This window comes from Melozone crissalis, unplaced genomic scaffold (assembly GCF_028551555.1).
Source record: "Melozone crissalis strain CALT ecotype California unplaced genomic scaffold, PUWL_Pcris_2 ptg000061l_1, whole genome shotgun sequence".
Classification (NCBI taxonomy): domain Eukaryota; kingdom Metazoa; phylum Chordata; class Aves; order Passeriformes; family Passerellidae; genus Melozone; species Melozone crissalis.
Genome location: NW_026535839.1, coordinates 20,031,489 through 20,052,566, shown reverse-complemented (window position 1 = coordinate 20,052,566; position 21,078 = coordinate 20,031,489). Strand labels below are relative to the sequence as shown.

Sequence of the window (21,078 nt, the reverse complement as noted above, 5' to 3'; positions counted from 1 at the left end):
GAAAGCCTGGGGCTCCTGTGCCAATGGAGTTTCAGGGCAAAACTTGTAGTAAGATGGTGTTTTCTTGCTTCCAGTCTTTTCCTCCTGGCTCTTAGATAGTGGCCAGAGGATGAGGTTGGTTGTGGCCTGGTTTATCTGCAGTTCCAAAGGAATGCATCACTCTGCAGTCCTGTGAGGGAAGCCTTTGGTATCTTTCCAGTCTTTAGTTTTCCTCAATTATTCATCTGAAAGTTGCTTAATTGCTAAGTCTCCTACTTTTAGATAATATGGGGAGGCGTGAAGGAATGCTGTTCAGACACAAACTGGTCCCTTCTCAGCTTCAAAGGGCAAATAGAAATTCTCTCCCTGTTCTGTCTCTCGGGCTGCGGTGACACCGATGGCTCTTGCTGAGCTCTTGCCAAGGCTGTAGCCAGGACGCAGCCCTTTCCCATCTCCTCCTGGGCAGCAGGAGCACTCTGGGGCTGGTTTTGAGAGCTGTGTCCTGAGAGGAGTGCAGGCAATGCGTGCAGGCGGAACCTGGGGTGGATTCTGTGCGTCATATTTCAGCAGACATTGACTGCTGCCTGCTGCAGAGTGAGACAGTTCCTGGTGTCTGTGTAACCAGGTACTTGGTTAGATGTTAAGAAGAAATTCCTCCCTGTGAGGGTGGGCAGGCCCTGGCACAGGGTGCCCAGAGAAGCTGTGGCTGCCCCTGGATCCCTGGCAGTGCCCAAGGCCAGGCTGGACATTGGGGCTTGGAGCAGCCTGGGACAGTGGGAGGTGTCCCTGCCATGGCAGGGGTGGCACTGGAGGGGCTGGGCTCTGAGGTCCCTCCAGCCCAAACCAGGCTGGGATTCTGTGATTCTTCTGTGTTTATTTTCACTTGTGAATTGATTCCAAGTCTACAGTGGTTTCAATGCCTGAAACCCCTCACTGGGGCTGCTCCATCCCTGTGTGCACCTGGAAGACGAGATGATGAGCCCGCACCTTACAGTCCTGCTGCCCTTTCTCCCAAAACTATAAACACCAGGCTTTTCTCAAGTTTTCTATTTTCATTCCACTCTCAGCCCTCAAAGTCTTGCCTATTTTTCAGTCCTTGAATAAGCCCCATTTCTCTCTGGCATGGTGGGAATGTGCAGGATTTCTGCTGGGTGCCTTGATGCTTATAGGTTTTGGGGTCAATGAGTTACTGCAGAGCTGTGCTCATGCTGAAAGTTAAACTTTGTCTTTAAAGAGTGTGGAAGAGCAGTAAGGAGGATTTTAAGCTCCTCACAGCAGAAGCTGTGTCCACTTGGCACCTACAGCCATTCCAAGGCAGACTGTGAAGTCTTCAGAACAGTTTGATGATGCAATGTTGAAACAACTTTCTGCCAGTGCTGGTAAACTGCCATGGCTTGACTGAACTACCTATAGCTGAAGTTTTTTGCATTTCATTTGAATTTGCATTTTCAGAGGGAATTTCCCGTGAAGTTTGAATGCGCTTTTTTAATGACAGCAGCCTATTCAACACTGCCTTGGCTCACCTGAAGCACTCTTGGCTTTCACTGAGTGTCCATGTTCACATTGTGGCTGTTGAATTATCAGAGAATCTGTTCCTTGTTTTCCAAGAAACTGTTCTGAATTCTCCACTAAATGCTAAGCAGAGCTCTGTTGTGCTGCCATTTTTGGTGAGGTTTCAAATGGTTTATTTTTGTGCTATGATAAATTTTAATAATTGCTATAAGTATGCTATTAGTCAAAATGAGGGAGAAAGAAACCCAGTTATTAAACTAGACTACTGTGACTGGAATCTACAGCTGATATATTAAAGCCCAACTGTCATGCTTAATAATTTACTCAACCCGCTGGCAATACTGGAAGAGAAAATGAACATTATTAATGAGATAACTGATCATTATTTCTTTTCCCTCCCACCATTAGAACAATATGTTGCAGTGTATCAATAAACAATAATTTTACATCATATACACTGTGTGCTTTCAGCAGTGCTTTGCTATCTCCTGCTTTCCCAACACCACTTTTGTGGAATTAATGCTTTTTTCCAAGTCTTCCTTTGCTGCCATGGGCTGTGTAAGGCCTGAGGGAGCCAGTACAGGCTGCAAATGTTACTCAAAATGCCCTGTTTGCACCTGAACCCAAGAGGAATGATCCACATCCCCACTGACAGGGACCTATTTGTGAGGACTTTCTGAGCACTCTGAAGCTTCTGATTCAGCTTCTCACTCAGCACAGCTCCTCCTCCTGCTGCAGCCGAAATCTTGGCACTGTGGTAGAGTAAATGCCCCTCAGGCCCAGTGGGTTGGGAGACAGTTCTCTGCAGAGTAAGGCATCTGCCCACCCTGAAAGGTGTGCTGATATCACCTGGAAAGGCCCACCTTTGGTGGAGAAGCTTCATGACCAAGACTTTCCCCAAATTATTTCAGAAACCTGGTGTCTTTCAGTGATAAATGTTTTTGCAGAGAGGATGGATAGGTTCTGCGGAAGCTGTGCCCTCAGTCACATGTGGGAGCAACGTCACAGGCTGTGCCACCCAACAAAGCCCAGCAGGCTGGAAGGAGAGCCCGGGGGCAGCAGGAAGCTGAGAGAAGGCCCTGCTCTAGAACTACAGGAGTTCCACCAGAAGCAAACAAAGATGGTAACTTGAGGAGATTCCCACTTTGCTCAAAGTTTGTCTGAGAAGACTAAGACGGGAGCTTGTCAAACATCCCAGGAAATACCCTGGGAAATGGTTTTATGTATGTTGGTTGTGACCAGATAAAAAGCTTCTGTGGGAAAAGAGCCTCTGCAGCAGACTGGCTGGATGAAGAGGTCTTACTTCTTCCTAGAATAAAGATTACCACTGAAATGCAATTTTATTTTTCATTGTATAAGGGGGAAATATTTTCCATAACTCTAAAACTAATTTCAAAAATAGAGATGTGTTGTGGAAACAGGAAGGAAACATTTGGGGATTTCTCTATACAAAAGATATTTCTAAATATTTCTAAGAATGAAAAGTGAAGACAAAATGAGGTCATTTTTCCTGGATTCTAAAACTACTTAGAAAAATCTTTAATGACTACAGCAATTGGGAAGAAATATTTGGGGATGTCTCTCTACAGAAAATATATTTTGAAATATTTCTACAAATTCCTAATTCGTAAAACTAAAAACTAAAAAAATGGGGTTGCTTTTTGTCAGGAGCCCCATGCTGCTGCCTGCCCCCTGGGCTCCCCCAGCCCTTGGGACCCTGCTGCTGGTCACAGCAGCCCCTGCCTGGCTCCTGCCTGCCCACACCGTGGGCATCCATGGCTGCTCCTGGCCATGCAGCTCAGCCAGTGCTGCTGTCGGCCGGGCTTTGCTGCTGCTGCCATCCAGACACTGTCTGTCAGCTCCATCTCTTTATTGCAATAGAAGATGGGGCCATCAGCTAGTCCTGCAGAGGTGGGTCAATGTCTCTGTTGTTGAGAGGGCATGGCCAGGGGTCTCGGGGGCAGAGGAAACTACATGTTGGTCTCAGGAGGGGCTGGAGGGTGCTAGGCTGCTCCTGGGGTCTCTAAAAGAACTCAGGAATGGGTTGAGATGGGACAGAGGAAGATCAAAAATGAGATAAAGGCAGCTCGGGGATACACATGGGGAGAGGAGGTGGCAGTGGGATCTACAGGGACCTAGGAGTTTTCCTCATAGAGGGCTCTTCTGGCGTCTTCAGCTCAGAACTCTTGAAAGGGCTGCCCAGGCCCTCCGGGTGTGAGGTGCAGCCGCCTTTCAACTCCTGTCCAGAGGTGGAACTGTGGAAAGAGGATGTGGCTGAGGCCCCAGCTGCCAGTGGCACAAAGGTACCCTCCTGCACAGCATGGCCCAGAGCTGGCAAGGCTCCCCAGCAAAGCTGGAGCTGCTGGCACAGCTTGGCCCAGCTGCACAGCTGTCCCTCAAGGCCACGGCCAGCAGGGCACGGCTCTGGGCAGGCTCCCTGGCCAGGAGTGGGCCCCAGAGCACCTCTGCCTTTCAAGGGCAATCTCGTCCCTACTCTTGCTCCTCCCCACTGTGCTTTGCCTCTGCCTTGTGCCCCTGGGGCTGCTCTTGGCCAGGCAGCCTCAGTGGGAGCCAGCACTGGCTGCAGCCCCAGCGGGCCCCCCAGGACAAGGCCCAGCAATTAGGAGGCCAATGAAAGCTCTGGGCAGCAGCAGAACCCTCAGCAGAGTTCTTTGGACAATCATGGACTGGCCACACCTACACTGCAGCCTCACTGGCAATGTTTACTGTCTGAAGTACAATTTCAAAAGAAGCTCTTTGAGGGAAAGGTGAACTAAACACTCACCATTTTCTGTTCCAGCAAATCCAAATTCGGACAGAGCATAAGATGAAGATCAACTCCAAGAGAAGCAGGCCTGCCAGTAACCCTAGCCAGATGCCTGTTCCCTGACAGAAACCCTTTCCAAGGCCCTTCTGGGAATCAGGAAGATGTGCTGTGGTTCCAGCTGCTGCACCTGTGGGAGCAATGGGGAGCATCAGCCCCTGCTGTGCTGCACTGCTGAGCTTGCAGCATGGTGGATGCGGGCAGGACGTTCTCCGTTTCCCCCAGAGCTGGGGCCTGCAGGCACATTGCCACGCCTTGGCACAGGCTGTGCCACCCAAGAAAGCCCAGCAGGCCGGGAGGAGAGCCCGGGGGCAGAGCAGCTTTTTGGACAGTCACTGCTCAGAGGGACACGGGCCAAACCCATCCCTGAGCAGCCACTGCCGGCCCTGGCCCTCCCTGCCCCATGACAGCTCCCCCAGCCCCGGGGCACAGAGTCAGGCCCTGTCAGGACCCAGTGCAGCCCCTGCCCAGTCAGGAGCCAAGGTTGGCTCTGACCATGGGCTCACGGCAGGGCTCCCGCTCGGGGCTGCTCCTGTGCCTTGGGCCTCTGGGCACTCAGGGCCAGCTCCGGAGCAGCTGCAGCGGGAGGGATGTTGGTGCACGAGTCCCCTTTCCCCGGGGCTGTGAACGAGCTCCAGAGGTGCCTCCAGCTTTGGCTGCTGCCAGGCTGTGCAAGGGCAGGCCCTGGGGGAAGAGCTGCTGCCACACAGCCCCGCCAAGGGCTGAGCCCTGGTGAGGCCGGCACAGCAATTACCTTCTGAGCCTGTGCCCGTGCCCATACCTGTGTTTGGCTTGGCCTTCCTTCCTGCAGCAGGGGCTGCCAATGGGCCTCTGTTTCGTTGCGGAAACACCTCCTTCTGTCCTGACTTTTGGCCCATCACTTGAGAAACAAAAAGTACACCTTAACAGATGGAACGATTCTCCATTACTTTGATGGCTTGTTCAGGATGTCATGAGAGAAATCCCCAGCGCACTCAGACACAAGTACTGGCAGTGTCACAAGAACAGACAGGGCAGTCATCAGTGAGCGACAAGCAGATACCCTCAACAAAACCCTCAGTCGATTCCACAGCGACCCAGACCTCCTCCCACCAAGGGCACAGTGTGCATTGGCAGCTTCAAAACTAATGTGCTTTCTAGATGAAAGTCATGCAGAGATACCAACAAGTATCCGCAGAGACTCATACAAGAAACAAGATTTCTTGATAATTAGACAAGATAAGTGCAGTATTCTTAGACTCATTGTTTATCCAACAGTTGTCTCAGCAGACAAAAATACAGAGTTAACAGTTTTAGCAAGAGCGCTTCGTCCACCATTGACTGTGCCAGAAAATACTGTAGTTGCGAGAGCCTTTGCATTGCCGCCACACGCAGTTGGAGAAGTCATGTCAATCTTCGACGAAGAAAGTCTCCCTATGAAAGAGCATGTTGAAGTACATACAACATGAGTGAAGCACATAAGTCGAGACCGACCAACGCTCACATGCCAATTGACATGTAGAGACAAGACAATATCAATCAGAAGTATGCTCGACACAAGAGCAGATGTAACAGTAATATCGTACATCTTTTAGCCACGCAATTAGAGCTTGGTCGCGCCATTGAGCTCTCTCTCAAGCATCGGGAGAGCATCTCTGTGTCTGCAAAGTGAGAATTCCGTCGTTGCCACGAGACCAAGAAATAAGACAGCGATCATTCGTCCTTTTGTCATTCAAAAGCCGATCACAGTCTAGAGTCGAGACCTTTTAGCACAATGAAGCGCGAAGATCGAAATAGATTTTTAATAAGAGTCACTGCAGCACTCGCCACACTGAAGCTGACATAGAAAACAGATGATCCAGTTTGGGTAGATCAGTAGCCCCTTGAGCAGAAAAAATTGAGTGCTTTGAAAGACCTAGTCCAAGAACAATTGCAGAAGAGACACATCAAGCCAACAAACAACCCTTAAAATTCTCCAGTGTTTGTCATCAAGAAAAAGCTGTCGAGCAAATAGAAGTTGTTACACGACCTCAAAAAGATCAACAAAGTCATAGAAGACATGAGACCACTTCAATTGAGACTTCCATCTGTCTCGATGATTCCCAGAGATTGGCAGCTTGTAGTCATTGACCTCAAAGATTGCTTTTTCAGCATCCCACTCCATCCAGATGATGCTCCGAAATTTGCCTTTTCAGTTCCGAGTATCAACAGAGAAACGCCTCTGCAGCGGTACCATTGAGTCTGTCTTCCACAAAGCCTGAAAAATTCTCCGACGATCTGTCAATAGTACGTAGCGCGAGCTTTAACACCAGCACAGAAGAAATTTCCGAAGGCGAAGATCATTCATTACATAGATGATTTGCTCATTGCAGCATCAACACGACAGGAGCTGCAAGAAGCTCGTGACTGTGTGATCGCAGAAGTGCAAAAGGCAAGTCTAAAAATCAGCATTTCGAAGATTCAAGAAGTTGCACCTTAGAAATATCTAAAGTAAAAAATCTCAGAGAAAACAATAAAGCCTCAAAAAGTAGAGATCAGCACAAAAGTCAACAATTTGCATAATCTGCAACAGCTTTTGAAAGAAATCAACTAGATGAGACCAGTTTTAAGAATCACAAATAGCGACATTCCAGCACTGCTTGATCTCTTGAGAAGAGACACAGACATTCGTTCTCCCAAGACACTCACACCAGAAGCAAAAAAAGAGTTAGAGAAAATCTCGAACGCGATACAGAAAAAGCAAGCACATCGATTTGTTCCATCGTTGCCTTTTCAGTTGGCAGTGCTGAAGAAGAAAACGCAGTTCCATAGTTTGATCTTCCAATGAGATGAATCACAAAAAGACTCTTTGATAATCATAAAGTAGATTTTCCTACCGCACAAGCCCGCAAAAACGATTCTCACAAATCTGGAGATAGCAGCACAAATCATCATAAAAGCGAGAACAAAGCTGCTGACAATAGCAAGAAGAGAATTCTCAGTCATCAAGTTACCTCTGAAACGAGACTACTTCGATTGGGCAATGCAACAATCGAAAGACCTGTTAATCGCATTGTTAGCGTTCCCAAGAACTTACACAATCCACTTTCCCCAACACAGAATACTGCAATCGCAAATATACTATAGAGCAAAACCACAAATAAGTGAAGAACCTTTAGACGAAATCACCGGGTTCACAGATAGCTCAGAGAAGACACACAAGTCAGTGATCACGTAAAAAGACTCAACGACAAGAGATTAAGAATCAGACGTGAAGATGGTTCAGAGCTCTCCACAAATTGTAGAGTTAGCAGCCGTTGTCCGAGCATTTCAGTTGTTCAAACAGCCTCTCAATCTAGTGACAGATTCCGCATATGTTGCAAGTGTAGTCAAAAAATTAGAAAGTTCGCTCTTGAAAGAAGTCAGTAATGAAGTTTTATACTCATACCTGACAAGCTTGAAAACACTGCTAGAGAGCAAAAAAAGAGAGTATTTTATCACACACATTAGAGCGCACACAACACTTCCGAAGTTTTTAGCAGAAGAGAATACTCAAGCAGACAAGTTAACAATGCCCATTTTGCAAACACTGCCAGACATTTTTGAGCAAGCAAAGTTAAGTCATGCGTTCTTTCATCAGAATGCGCAAGCACTAATGGAGTCCTTTCGTCTCACAAAGAGTCAAGCAAAGGAGATCATTAGTGCTTGTCCAGACTGTCAGCTTGTGCAGCCACCTTCTTCTACCGAGGCCATCAATCCGCGAAGGCTACAAAGTCTTCAGTTGTAGCAAGCTGATGTCACAAAATACCCATCTTTTAAGAAGCTCAAAAATGTTCATGTTTCTGTAGATACATTCTCAAGTGCAGTCTTTGCTTCAGCACATGCTAAAGAAACAGCAGACCATGCTTGCCGACACTTTCTGCAGGCATTTGCAGCATTAAGTGTGCCTCAAGAGATAAAAACAGATAATGGTCCAACATACACAAGCAAGGTGCTTGACAGATTCCTGAAAAGATGAGGTGTCAGACACACGTTTAGTATTCCGCATTCACCCACAAGTCAAGCAATCATTGAGAGAACACATCACACCCTAAAATCCCTTCTAGACAGACAGAAAAAGAGTGAGCCAAAAGCAACACCTCACATGAAATTAAATAAAGCACTGTATGTGCTGAATTTCCTAAATAGCTCATCCTCAGAACCTGATCCACCGATCGTGAGACATTTTCTAAACAACACACAAACAAAGCTAAAAGAAAATCCTTTAGTTTTGATCAGAAACCCAGAGACAAAACAAATAGAGAGTCCTTTCAAACTAATCACTTGAAGAAAAAGTTTCGCTTGTATCTCCACAGATCGAAGTCTGAAGTGAGTGTCGACACGGCACGTGAAGCCATTCCAGACGCGAGAGCACGAAAACGCTGATCCGAAAAACAAAGAGACGAGTACTCAGACAGAAGTTGAGACTCAAGCTGCGAAAAATGACCCAAAAGAAAAATAAAAAGAAACTAAAGACTTTAAGAAGTTTTCACATAAAAGCGAAAAAGATCTTTTTAGTGCAAACAGAAGGGGGAGATGTGAGATCTCAGTCTCTCAGAACTGGGGTGCAGGGTGAACGAGACCACCCCTGGGGGGCTCGGGAGTCCTGGAATGTTGCCAGAAATGTCTGGTGGCTAAACTTTGATCCCACAAGAGAGATGACATCAGTATGAAGACAAGAAGATTTCACCGGAGTGAATGGTGAAAAGATAAGTTAATTGGAGTGTGAGATACAGAGTTTAAGATTTCTGTACAGGGGGGTCTAGAGAAGTAAGATAGAAGAATTGAGGCGTGCCCTTCTCCTTCTTCTTCTTCCTCTAAGCCTCCATCTTCTGTGGTAGTGTTGGCACTCTGAGATTAGACCTTACTAGGGAGACACTAGTTAATAAGGGTAGAGGGTATTGGAGAAAAATAATAAATATTGTATACGTAACTCCGGGTATAAAGATAAGTGGCCGCCCCAGGGGCTCTCAGTGTGTGCCCATGGCTGACTGCTGAGCAGAACTCTGTCAAGCCAAGAGAAAATCTTTTAGATAAGCAATTAATAAACACCGAGACCGAGAAAAAATCTGAAGTTTCTTCTCGTCCTTTGGAACGCAAGCGACCCAAAGCCATCTTGGGCTTTTCCCAGACCATCTAAACAGCCCCAAAATCCGACATGGAGGGGCAGCTGGAGCAGCCCAGGGCCCTGGGGCTTTCTCCCTCCCACACAGGAAACCCTCACTAAATGCTTGGGGAAATCTGCAGTGCCACAGCTGTCACTCCCAACCTCCGTCCCTCCCTCCTGCTTGCCCACCTGCCCATGGAACAGCTCCCACAGCACACGGGCACATAGCCAGGCCCTCTCAGGACACTCTGGAGCCTTGCTCTCCCCCTCTGCCTTTTCCCCACCACGGGCACCCCGTGCAGCCGCTCCCAGGTTTCAGGACATGTCTCCCACGGAGGGAGCCCAGCAGGACAGCTCAGTACCCGAGTGCCCTGAGCCTGCTCGGGACAATTCCTCTGGGCTGTGCCCATCTTATCCGGGCTGTGCCCGCAGTGCCAAGCAGCAGAGAGGGCAGTTCAAGCATCAGCAGGGCTCAGGCCCAGAGGCACAGCAATTACCTCCTGTGACTGCGCCTGGCATCGCCTCCCTTCCTGCAGGAAATGCCACCTTCAATAGAGCCTCTCTGTCCATCCCTTGAGAAAGGAAGAGGCACAGCTGGATCAGATGGAATCATTGCACATCCAGGAGGTGGCCTCTTCAGGAGGCAGTACTTCTCCAAAACATGGATAATGATCAGGAAAATTGATCTTGGAAGGGCATTAAACCAAGAAACAAGTACTTCAAATCCCCTGGAGGTGGCTGCCTTGGTGAGTTCCCTGAGGTGTCAAAGGCCGAGCCACACCCATGGCTGCTTTCCCTGAGGTGTCACAGCTGCAGCCCCAGCCCCATGGCCGGTTTCCTGAGGTCTGGCAGTCCCAGTCCCACTCCATGGCCTGTTTCCCTGAGGGCTGACAGCCACAGCCCCGCTCCATGGCCGGTTTCCCTGAGGTGTCACAGCCCCAGCCTCGCTCCATGGCCAGGTTTCCTGGTCACTTCGAGGTGCTGTTCCTCTCTCTCTGTGGAGAAAGTAGAGGCCAGGGAGCTTGCAGAGCAAGCCCAGAGCCACGAGGGCTGTACTCCCCTACTCAGCCCTGTGTGAGCTCTGCTCCTTCCCGCCTTCTCCTCCCGTTGTCAGGTCGCACTGACACTCGGCCTGAGCCCAGTGTTCCCTTTTGGGGCCAAGGGAAATCTCTGCTCCTGCCTCTGGCACAGGGTGCTTTGCCAGCCAGTCAGGGAAGGAGACAGCCCTGGAGAGAGGCATGAGCAGTGGAGGAAAGCCAACATCACTGCAGTCTTGCAAAAGGGCACCAAGAAAGAGCCAGGAAACTACAGGGCCATCAGCCTCAGCTCCATCCCCAGAAAGGTGACAGAACAGCTCCTCTTGGATGCCATCTCTAAGCCTGTGGACTAACAGGAATGGAAACCATGCTTGACCAATCCCATGGCCGCCTGTGCTGCAGTGACTGGCTGGGCTTGTGAGGGGAGAGCAGTGGTTGTTGTCAGCTGGGACTTCAGCAAGGCTTTGTCCCTGCCTCCCATAACAGGCCCCTGAGCAGCTCAGGGACAGTGGGGCAGAGAAGTGGACAGGGGAGCTCCAAACTCAGGTAGCTGTGAGCTCAGGGGGTCGTGCTGGGGCCAGCCTTGTTTGCCTTATTCCCCAGTGACCTGGCAGAAGGGATGGAGCGTTCCCTCAGTGTTTGCTGATGGGACAGAACTGGGAGCAGGGGCTAAGTCTTCACAAGGCTCTGCTGCCCTTCAGTGAGACCTGGACAGACTCGAGAGTTGAGCAGAGAGGAAACTAATGAAGTTGCACTGGGAAAAGCCTCTAGAAGAGCTCCAGGTTTTGTAATTACCAGGCAACAGAAGTGTTTTAGTATAGTGGAGTCTATAACGTTGTCTTGTAATGTCCAGTCAGGAAAACCACTGCTTCTCTCTGTATCTTATAGGACCAGTCGCTTGTATGTATGTCAAGAAAGTCTTTGAGAGAAACATGAATGAATTCAGAAACTTCCCCTGATATTATTTTGGATTTTCATGATTTTCTGGAATGCCGGGTGAAGTGTAAGGATGACAAAAGGAAAGTGAAAGCAAATCAATAAATCATTAAAAACTCAGAAGCCTCTCCTGTCTGTCCCTTGAAGAAGTTGCCAAACAAAGTCACTTTTGCAATCCTTTGAAAGATCTTACAGGAAAAAGCATTGGCCAAAAGTGCTGCCCTGTGTTTCTGAACAGCAACATGCATTGTGTGTTGATGCAAGGTCTGTACCAGGGTTTGGGGGTTTTGTGTGTGTATGCTTTGAATGTGAGTCTTTGCAGGACTATTAATAATTAGACCATGTACTGAAGAGAACATGTTACTGTGTTGTGCTGTCCAGTGCTGAAGAGGGTTGAGACAGAGCAGGTACCTCTGTGTCTGTGTGTAACTTGCATGAGCAGCACGGGAGCAGTGCCCAGGGCCTGGAGAAGCAAACGGCTCCCGGTGCTGAGGACAAGGTGTCCAGAGCTCGGGATTGTCCGGCCAAGCTCTTCTGGCTCCTTGTGCTTCGAGCCCTGGCCGGGAGCCCTGCACAGCACTGGGTGCAGCTTCCCAACCTCCCTCCTCTGCCTCCTCCCTGCCTCCAGGGTAAAGGCACTCCCTGGCATTGCACTGGCTGTGCCTCCCTCCAAGACCAGTGAAGGGATCATTTCACAGCCAAGGTGGCTCTCCCATGGATACAGGAAAATGGGCAAACTCCTGCTGCCCCAGCATCAGGCAGGTGCAGGGTGTCCCTGCCTGTCAGCCCCTGCCCTGCTTCCCAGAGATGCCACTGATTGTTCTAGAAGTCATCGATCTGGATTTCCAGGAGCATGTTTGCAGAGACACGAAAGAGAAGAATTGACAAGAATTGTTTGTGCTTCTCTTCCTGAGTTTTTCCAATGTATTTTCTAAAAGGAAAGCATAGACCAAACTGGCAAAGTTCCTATAATGTAGGAAAAGCATCTTCCTGTATTTGACTTGAGTTGAGGACAGTTGCAAGCTCTCCTGTCAAATGTACACAGAAAATTATCAGTGCATTTTCTGTCTTTCTGCTGAGTCAGTATAAAAGATGACCTTTCTCAGAAACTTAATACTAATTTTTCCATTTATATGAAATGTCAAAGTTGTTAGTTCATAGGATGACAGATAACTGAGGTCTGGAAGCAGCTGTGGTGGTGTCCAGGTTTATCTCCTGTACCCAATGGTGATCGGCAGGAGCATCAAATCAGGTTCATCTTAGTTTTCTGCAGACAGGTCTTGAGGAAAGCATCAGTTCACCTAGAGCAGGGTTTGAATCCCTGCAGTGCAGTTGACTCCGCACGGGCTCTCTGGGCCACCGCCTGCCAGGGGCAGGAGCAGAGATTTCCCTTGGCCGGGGGTCGGAGCCCTGGCGTGGCAGTGCCTGAACAGCACCTCTCTGCCTACAGTGCCATCCTGGATGGCTGCCCCAGGGCCTGGCATTTGACCCTGCACTTGCTGCAGGAGGCCCGGCCCTGCTTCCACCCTGAGCAAATGCTCAGACTCATCTCAGAAGCACGGTGCCTGAGGGGGCCGCCACAAGTGGTTATCAGGGACCTGAGGCCATGGCTGCCCCGATTTTGGGTACACGGTGCTGATGTCAGAGTGGCCATTGTGACCTGTGCGACCAAGGCCACAAAAGGCAACTCTGGGCTCATGCTGAGTGTCAGTGGGACCTGACAACGGGAGGAGAAGGTAGGGCGGGCATGTGGCTGCCCAGGGACCAGAGGGGCCCCACATCTTGGGGCTCTGGGCCTGTGCTGCAGGCTGACCTGCCTCTCCCTTCTCAGAATCAGTGGAGGAACAGCCAGAGGACACTGCGGTGTTCCTCAATGCGGCAACGGGAGGAGAAAGCGGACAGGAGCAGGGCTCACGCAGGCCTGAGCAGGGAGTAGAGCCTCGTGGCTCTGGGCCTGCTCTGCAAACTCCCCCCCCCCCTTCTTTCTCCCACAGATGGAGAGTATCAGCACCTCAAAGTGACAACGTCCCTCGAGGACAGGGACTCACCGCAGAGTGACGCTGCCATGTCTGACAGCAAGCAGGAGGGCCCTGGTGCCAGGGAGCCAGGTGAGAGCAAAGAAGCCCTCTGACAGCCTGGCCCAAGGGCTCTTGTGGCAGCAGGCAGCATGGGGATCAGAACAGAGGCAGGGGGAGGCAGGAGCTTCTCGGCCATGCCAGGACTGGGAGCCTCCTTCCTGCCCAAGTGGGGCCCAGCTCCTGGGACAGCTGTGCCCACAATGGCCCCTGCTCTGCAAGGCCTCCAGCCCTGCCCATCAGCCACCAGAGCAGGGACAGAGCAGCCTTGGGGCCGATGCTGCTGCTGGCTCAGAGCCCCGCAGAGCTGCTCATGCCTGGTGCCATTGGCTCTGTCCCCTGCAGCCTGCATGCTGTGTCGCCGTGCCGAGGCTGACCTGGACATGTGCGGTGACAAACTGCAGAAGGGTGGGCTCTGTGCCCACGTGTTCTGCATGGTGAGTGGCTCCAGGCGCTCCCTCCACCATTGCAATGGGCAGCTCCTGCCACCCTCTCCTCATCAGCTCCTCCCCTTGCCTGCAGCTCTTTGCCAGTCTGCTATTTCGGCAAGAGAAACGCCACGTTGGACTCATGGAGTTTCTCCCACGAGATCTCCTAATTGCGGTGCGGCGGGCGGCACAGAAGGTGAGAGCCTGACAAGAGCAGGGAGATTTGTGCCTGGCGAGGTTTGCCAGAGCTTAGCCCGGACAGCAGGAAAGAAAGGCCGGCCCAACAGCTGGACAAAGTCTGGCTCCCAGCAGCTCTGGCACAGAGGCCCTGGCACTGGAGCCTCCCTCCTCCAGCAGGCGGCTCTGTGGACTGGGAGCTGGCAGCGGCCACGTCCTGCGCCCTGCCCGGAGCCCTGCGGCTGCCCGGGGAGGCCTCGAGGCTGCTGCTGCTGCTTCTGCTGATGCATCTGCTTGGCTCTTTCCAGCTCTGCTGCATCTGCAGCCAGAGCGGGGCAACTATCATGTGCTGCACAGAGGACTGTGACAGATGGTTCCACCTGCCCTGTGCCAAGGAGGGTGGCTGTGTCAAGGTATACCTTATTCCGTTCAGGTACCTCATCTCTCTTTATGGCCACCCCTGGGGAATGATCCAGCATTTCTCACTTTCCCCATACATTTTCCTCCAGGTCCTTCTGCCCTGAGCACCGTCCAGAGCAGAAGGTGGAGGCGACTCCTGAGCCGGACACCGTTTGCCTCATCTGCCTGGAGCCTGTGGAGGACAGAAAGACCTTCACAACCCTGGTGTGCCCAACGTGCAAAAGGGCCTGGTTCCACAGGGACTGCATCCAGGTCGGAGCCCTCCCCTCAGCCCCAGGGCACAGCAGGTGCTCAGCAGCAGCAGCAGGGCCTCGCTCACCTTGCCTGTGTTTGCCCTGCAGGGACAGGCCTTGCGCGCTGGTGCTTTGTATTTCCAGTGCCCCCTGTGCAGAGACAGTGGGGAATTCCCTGTTGAAATGTTCATCTTGGGGATCCGAGTCCCCTTCAGGTTGGTGTCCTTCTGCCTGGCCCACCAGGCAGGAGGGTACAAGTGCTGTGCTGTGCCAGGCCCTGCCCCAGGAGCCCTGGCCCTGCCCTGTCCCCTGAGTCTGGGCTTCAGCTTCACCCCCAACTTGGAAAAGCGCTGCAGAAAGAGCTGGGACACCCTGGACCTCCGTGAGGGAGAGCAGCAGAAATTCATCATCTCTTCCTTTCTCCATCAGAGACCCAACATGGGAGGACAACGATGCCTTCGCAGATCTAGGAGTGAGGCATGGCCAGTGCAACGCCAGGGATTGCCTTTACCCTGGAGGCAGGGAGGAGGCAGAGGAACAGGGGTAAGTTGGGAAGCTGTACCTGGGGCTCTGCAGGGAACCTGTGTCTCGGCAAGGGCTCAAAGTGGGAAGAACCAGAAGCGCTTGGCCAGACAACCACGTGCTGGTACACTTTGTTCTCAGTGCTATGAGCTTGTTTGCCTCCCCAGGCCCTGGCAATTGCTCCTGTGCTCCTCCTGTGCTGCTGAGGGCACCCACAAGCGCTGCTCTGGCCTGAGGAACAGCACACAGAGATGGGAGTGTGACAGCTGTGCTGGACTCGGAACATGTATGAGTCTAAGTCCCCGCTGTCCCTGGGCTGGGGGCAGTGCCCAGGCCGGGCTTGGCAGAACGCAGCATCCACTGCTGGAGGGCTGAGGGCACTGCTCTGGCCTGGCCTGGCCGGGGCCTGGGTGATCTTTGACATTCCTGCTTGCCCTTACAGCCTCCAGGGATGAGACAGAGCTCAATGGCCCCAGGCCAGCCAGACAGTCAGGACTACAATCTGCTCATGGCTGGTCAGAATCTGAGGCCATCAGCCCCAGCTCCCACAGCCCTGTGCCATTGGTGCTGGTTTCCCCATCTCCATCTCCAGAGACGGGCAGCCACAGCAGGCCCCACCACGCAGCATGGCAGCAGGCGCTGCCATCTTCCTCACTGGACACCAGCAGCATCAGCAGATCAAGGGCAACATGCAGCACGTCCTCTGACCTTGAGGACAGGGTCCATTCCAGACGTGCTGGGCCCGGCCGCAGGCGAAGCTGCTCTCGCCGGCAAAGTCGCGCCCAGAGTCCACCTGTCCGGTCCAGGAGTCGCCGTGACAGGAACAGTGGGACAGGGCCAAGGCCTGAGGGGCCCAAGAAAAGGGAGACACCATCATGGACATCCCCCAGACGCAGGTGCTCTCTCCAGCAAGGCTGGGCCCAGAGTCCACCTGTCCGCTCCAGGAGTTGCCATGACAGGAACAGAGGGACAGGGCCAAGGACTGAGAGGCCCAGGCGAAGGGAGACATGGTCAGGGCCATCCCCCAGACGCAGGTGCTCTCACCAGCAAGGCTGGGCCCAGAGTCCACCTGTCCGCTCCAGGAGTTGCTGTGACAGGAGCAGTGGGACAGGGACAAGGGCTGAGAGGCCCAGGCGAAGGGAGACATGGTCAGGGCCACCCCCCAGACGCAGGAGCTCCCGCCAGCAAGGCTGGACCCAGAGTCCACCTGTCTGCTCCAGGAGTCGCCGTGGCAGCAGCAGGACAAGGCCAAGGGCTGAGAGGCCCAGGCGAAGGGACACATCATCGGGGACACCCCCCAGACGCAGCAGCTCCCGCCAGCCGCGCCGGGCCTCGACTCAAACTGTGAGGTCCAGGAGTCGCCAGGACAGGAGCAGGACAACAGCAGCGAGTGCTGAGAGGCCCAGGCGTAGGGGGACATGGTCGGGGACATCCCGCAGGAGCAGCCGCTCCCACCAGCAACGTTGGACCTCAGCTGGGACCTCCAACAGCAGCACGTAGCGTCGTCATCTTTTCTTTCTAGGCCGTGTGTTCCTTGCCGGAAGTGAAGGTGAGGACGGTCAGTGCAGGGACCCTGAGATGTGCAGCTCTGTGGGCAAACCCTATTAGCTTAGCTCTTGATGTTTCTACTGGCAGGAAGAAGTCTGGGCTAAATACCTTGATTTCTGTGTAACGGTGTATTCAGTGAAAAGTCACTTAAGGATGTGGCTAATTAAAAAGGACTCTTGTTCCTGCCTTTAGACTTCAACCTCAGATATTTCCCCCCTGCTCACCCTTGATAATGAACCACTTCTTAATGGGCTTGGATATGCTTAGGGAAACATTCAGAGCAAGGTGGCTCTTAGGGAAGCTGTGTCTGAAAAGGATGTGTGCTGTGTTGCTATCCTTGAACAATCTCATTTCAGTAAAGCCAAAAAAAGAAGAAAGAGAGTGAGACACTGCCTCAAGTGTCTGAAGACAACTTCTACAGTATTTCTGCGGATTTGAAAGAGGTCTTTCAAAGAACAAACCAGAATAGATGGTATTTCCTCTGTCTATTCTGGTTTGTTCTTTGAAAGACCTTCAAAGAACAAACCAGAATAGACAGAGGAAATACCCTGGGACAAAGAGGATGCACAGGACTCTGCCCCAGATGACCATTTGGGACCTTTGCCTGAGGACGACGCAACTCAGGAGATGAATTCCTTCAAGTTTTCCTTCTTTGGAGGCACAGAGGAGTTGGGCATCAAAGAAGGTAACAGCGGAACCCTTCTAACAGTGCCATTGCTAAGCAAGAGCTTCTGGCAGGCACTGTAGGGCAATATGGTGTAAAGAAGGTCAGGATGCAGGGGATTTTCAGCAACAGAAGTCAGTAATTAGGCAGAAGCATTTTGATCTTCATTTCTGCTTGCCAGGGTTGTGGTAAATTATTGAGAGGTCCCTCATGCTTGCATCTCAGGAATTCTGAAAGGCATGCTTTGAGAAGGCATTGGGGGTTTTTGCTGAGTGGTGAAAAAGCTTGTTCTCATGCCCTGAATTCCTCAAACAGGGAAAAAGGTGACACACCAGTCATATCAAGTTTCCTAGAACCTCACAAGGCTTTTAAAGAAATGTGCATTATTGTAGAGGGAGGAGCAAAGTCCGAGAGCTGGCCCCAAGATCCATGAACATTCTGTTTGTTACTGAATTCTACTTTTGGACATTTAGAAAAAGGAAATGGAAAGACACATGATCATTGGGGTGTCCTAACCTTAGATAAAATGAGGCTGTCTGAAATGAAGATGAAACAACATTAACTCAAATCCCAGTCATGTAGGAGAGAAAAGAAACCCCATGAAGTTATCCAAAATATTAAAAAACCCAATGCAACAGCACAAAGCAATGAGCCCCCCAGACTTGTGCTGAACTGAGAAGGTATTCAGTGTCTTCTGAATGCAATGAGAAATGTTTAAGAATACATAAGGAATCCCTGGAACAAAGTGGAAAATACTGGAGCCGAAATGTAGCTTAGAAAATCTGGCAGGGTCAGATTCTGTCCTTCCTAAATCTCTCTTCTCCACTGTAAGTATTTCACGTGAAAGGAGGAATTTTTCCTGACCAGTAGAGGAATAATCTGGTTTTGGCTTTTTTCTCTATTGGTGCTGTCATTGCAGAGCCTCACGCGCATGGGACAATAAAGCCGGTAAAAGCCACATGGCAAGAGGATCCACGTTTCCAGGACAGCAGTTCTGAGGGTGACGATGAGCCTGAGATGACAGAAATGGAACAGGACCAAGAAATGCAAGTTGCATTTCTCTTTGTTGTCTACTTGGTTGTAGTAGTTGGATGCTGTGGGAATATTAATAGAAGCACTCAGGGAATGTGAAACTGACATTGCACACCTCTGAGCAATGAAAGTCATCTTGGAAAACCGTTTGTGCTGCACAGAGCCAAAACTCCCAGCAGCCCATTGGATGTGAATGTGAATATGGAAAGAAAGAGCAGAGCACAGGAAATTAACTGGGTCATTTTGGTTTGACCAACTCAAAACTGTGTTTGGCCAAAAGCCAAAGACACAGACAGTTTTCTCTTTAAAAGAGGGTTTTGTAAAATAAAAAGCTCTATTCGGTTCCTAGGGAATAAAGCTTTTCAATGTACAGCATTTCTCTGAAGCACTACAGGTTTAACTTGTGTTCATGGAATTTGATGGTACAATTTAGGATGCTCAAATCCCTTTGTCCTTTTCTAGGTTTCTTTCTTTACCACGCACAGAAAGTGCTAGAGTTTTTTTTCTTCTCCAAAGATGATGAACGCCTAAGAGGTATGACAGAATTTCTTCACCCTCTTTTGTATTTTTTTCCTTTTAAACCCTTCCTGTAATTCAGTGAGGAGGAAAAAATGCTGCCTAGTTATCAAAGTTTTCTAGTCAAAATTTGCCACCCCCACTTGTGATCCAAGTTGTGGCAGAATCCCATGAGAAAGTCCGGGCAAAATAAAGGTCAAGCAGATTTCTGGCTTCCTTTTCTTTCAGACAATTACCGAATAGGAATCTGGACTTTTAGAGTTTACCAAAAACTTAGTCACTTGACAGGTTACGTACACATTTTGGATCCTTTCAGGTATTTAAATAATCTTTATCTTTTTCCTCTCTTTCTGGTGTAACCATTAGGTATGTTGAGTGTTCTTGTCAGCCACATATGTCCCTGTGGTTCTTTGTCCTAATGAATCTGGGGCTTTCTCTTCAGAATCCAGTGAATTTTGTATTTAGAAACAAAGAAAACAACATCCAAAGGAAACATGCACAGTCCCCAAAACCTGCAGAGGCCACCAAAACAATTGCTGATTAGATTTTGTAGAATAGAGTCTTAAGCTTAAAGGATGTGCCTTCCATGAGACTGATTCAATAACTCTGCTGAAATGCACTGCTGTGTTCACACAGTTACCAGCCTGCAATCTTCCAGGCAGCCTGATTTACAGGGTATGTTGAAATGGAGAGCGCAGGCCTCAGCAGGCCTCAGTTCTGGGGGAAGATGTGGGGTGCTGGTGCTGAGCTTCTAATGCAACAGCTGCAATTTCAGTGCAATTCAGATTGCAGCATGTTGAGGAAAAGTGCTGCTGCCTTTGATTGTTCTTAGCACACCAGGCTGCAGTAGGGAACATTTCTGCTGGAGCCAAGGTGTGGTGGGGGCAGGAGAACAGGAAGGATGTGAAGAATTGATTTCTGATTTTAGTGCTGTGGTGGTCAAGATTGTTAGAAGCAGCAGCACAATCACAAGGGTTTAAGGCTATTATTGGGTGTTTCTTTTGTGCAGAGGGTCCACAGTTATTTTGTAGATTAGTAGAAGCCAGTGAAGAAAAAGAGGGTTAGGAACATAGACGTAGATTGTTGCTTGAGGTGAGTATGGAACATCTGTTCCCTGGTAAGTCTAGGTGAAAGCTGAGCATGGGGAGGGATTGCAGGTATGAATGTGCATGTAAAATAAATTCAGGACCTCGAGAAGAGCTTTAAATTTGTAATGAACAGGGAAGAGAAGTTTTGTAGTGTAGCGGTGTGTATAACATCATGTTGTGTGGTCCAGTCAGGTAAACCACTACATCTTTGTGTGTTACAGGAGCAGCTACTTAAGTGTATGTAAGAATAGTGAATGTAGAGACTTCTCATCAGAGTGGATTCAGGAACTTCTCTGAAGAATTTGTTAGATTTTCATTATTTTCTGGAACGCCAAAGGAAGCATTAGGATACCCTATAGGAAGTGCAAGCAAACCAATAAAGTTTTTACTGATTTGAAGTGAGTTACGTTTGTTCCTTGAAAGTGTTGCCAAACAAGGTTACTTTGAAAATCCTTTCAAAGGTCTGACAGGGATCAATATCAGCAAAGCCTGTAAGGCCGTGTTTGGGAGCTGGGGCTGAGGGTCTCGTGCCCTGGGGAGCCATAGGAAGGCTCCAGGCCTGAGTGTGGGCCAGGCTGGGGCCATTGAGCTGCAGCCCATCCCTGGTGGATGCAAGGGCAAGCAGGAATGCCAAGGGATCCCAGGGCCAGGCCAGGCCAGGCCAGAGCAGTGCCCCCAGCCCTCTAGGAGCAGATGGGCTCTGCCAAGCCCAGCCTGGGCACTGCCCCCAGCCCAGGGACAGGCGGGTGCTTTGCCCGAGGGCTGGGCCCAGAGCAGCAGAGCTGTCACAGCCTCAGCTGGTTCTGGTCTGCGTGAGGCCCGAGCAGGGCCCGTGGGTGCCCTGGGCAGTGCAGGAGCAGCACAGGAACAGTTGCCAGGGCCTGGGGAGGCACAGGGCTCAGCCTCGGCACGGTGACACAGCATGCAGGCTGCAGGGGACAGAGCCAGTGGCACCAGGCATGAGCAGCTCTGCGGGGCTCTGA

At 50.6% G+C, this 21,078-nt stretch overlaps 1 pseudogene; it reads left to right on the top strand.

Moving 5' to 3' along the window:
* Window positions 1-12,998: 12,998 nt before the first annotated feature.
* LOC128944497 (PHD finger protein 7-like) lies at window positions 12,999-15,622 on the top strand (annotated as a pseudogene).
* The last annotated feature ends 5,456 nt before the right edge of the window (window positions 15,623-21,078 follow it).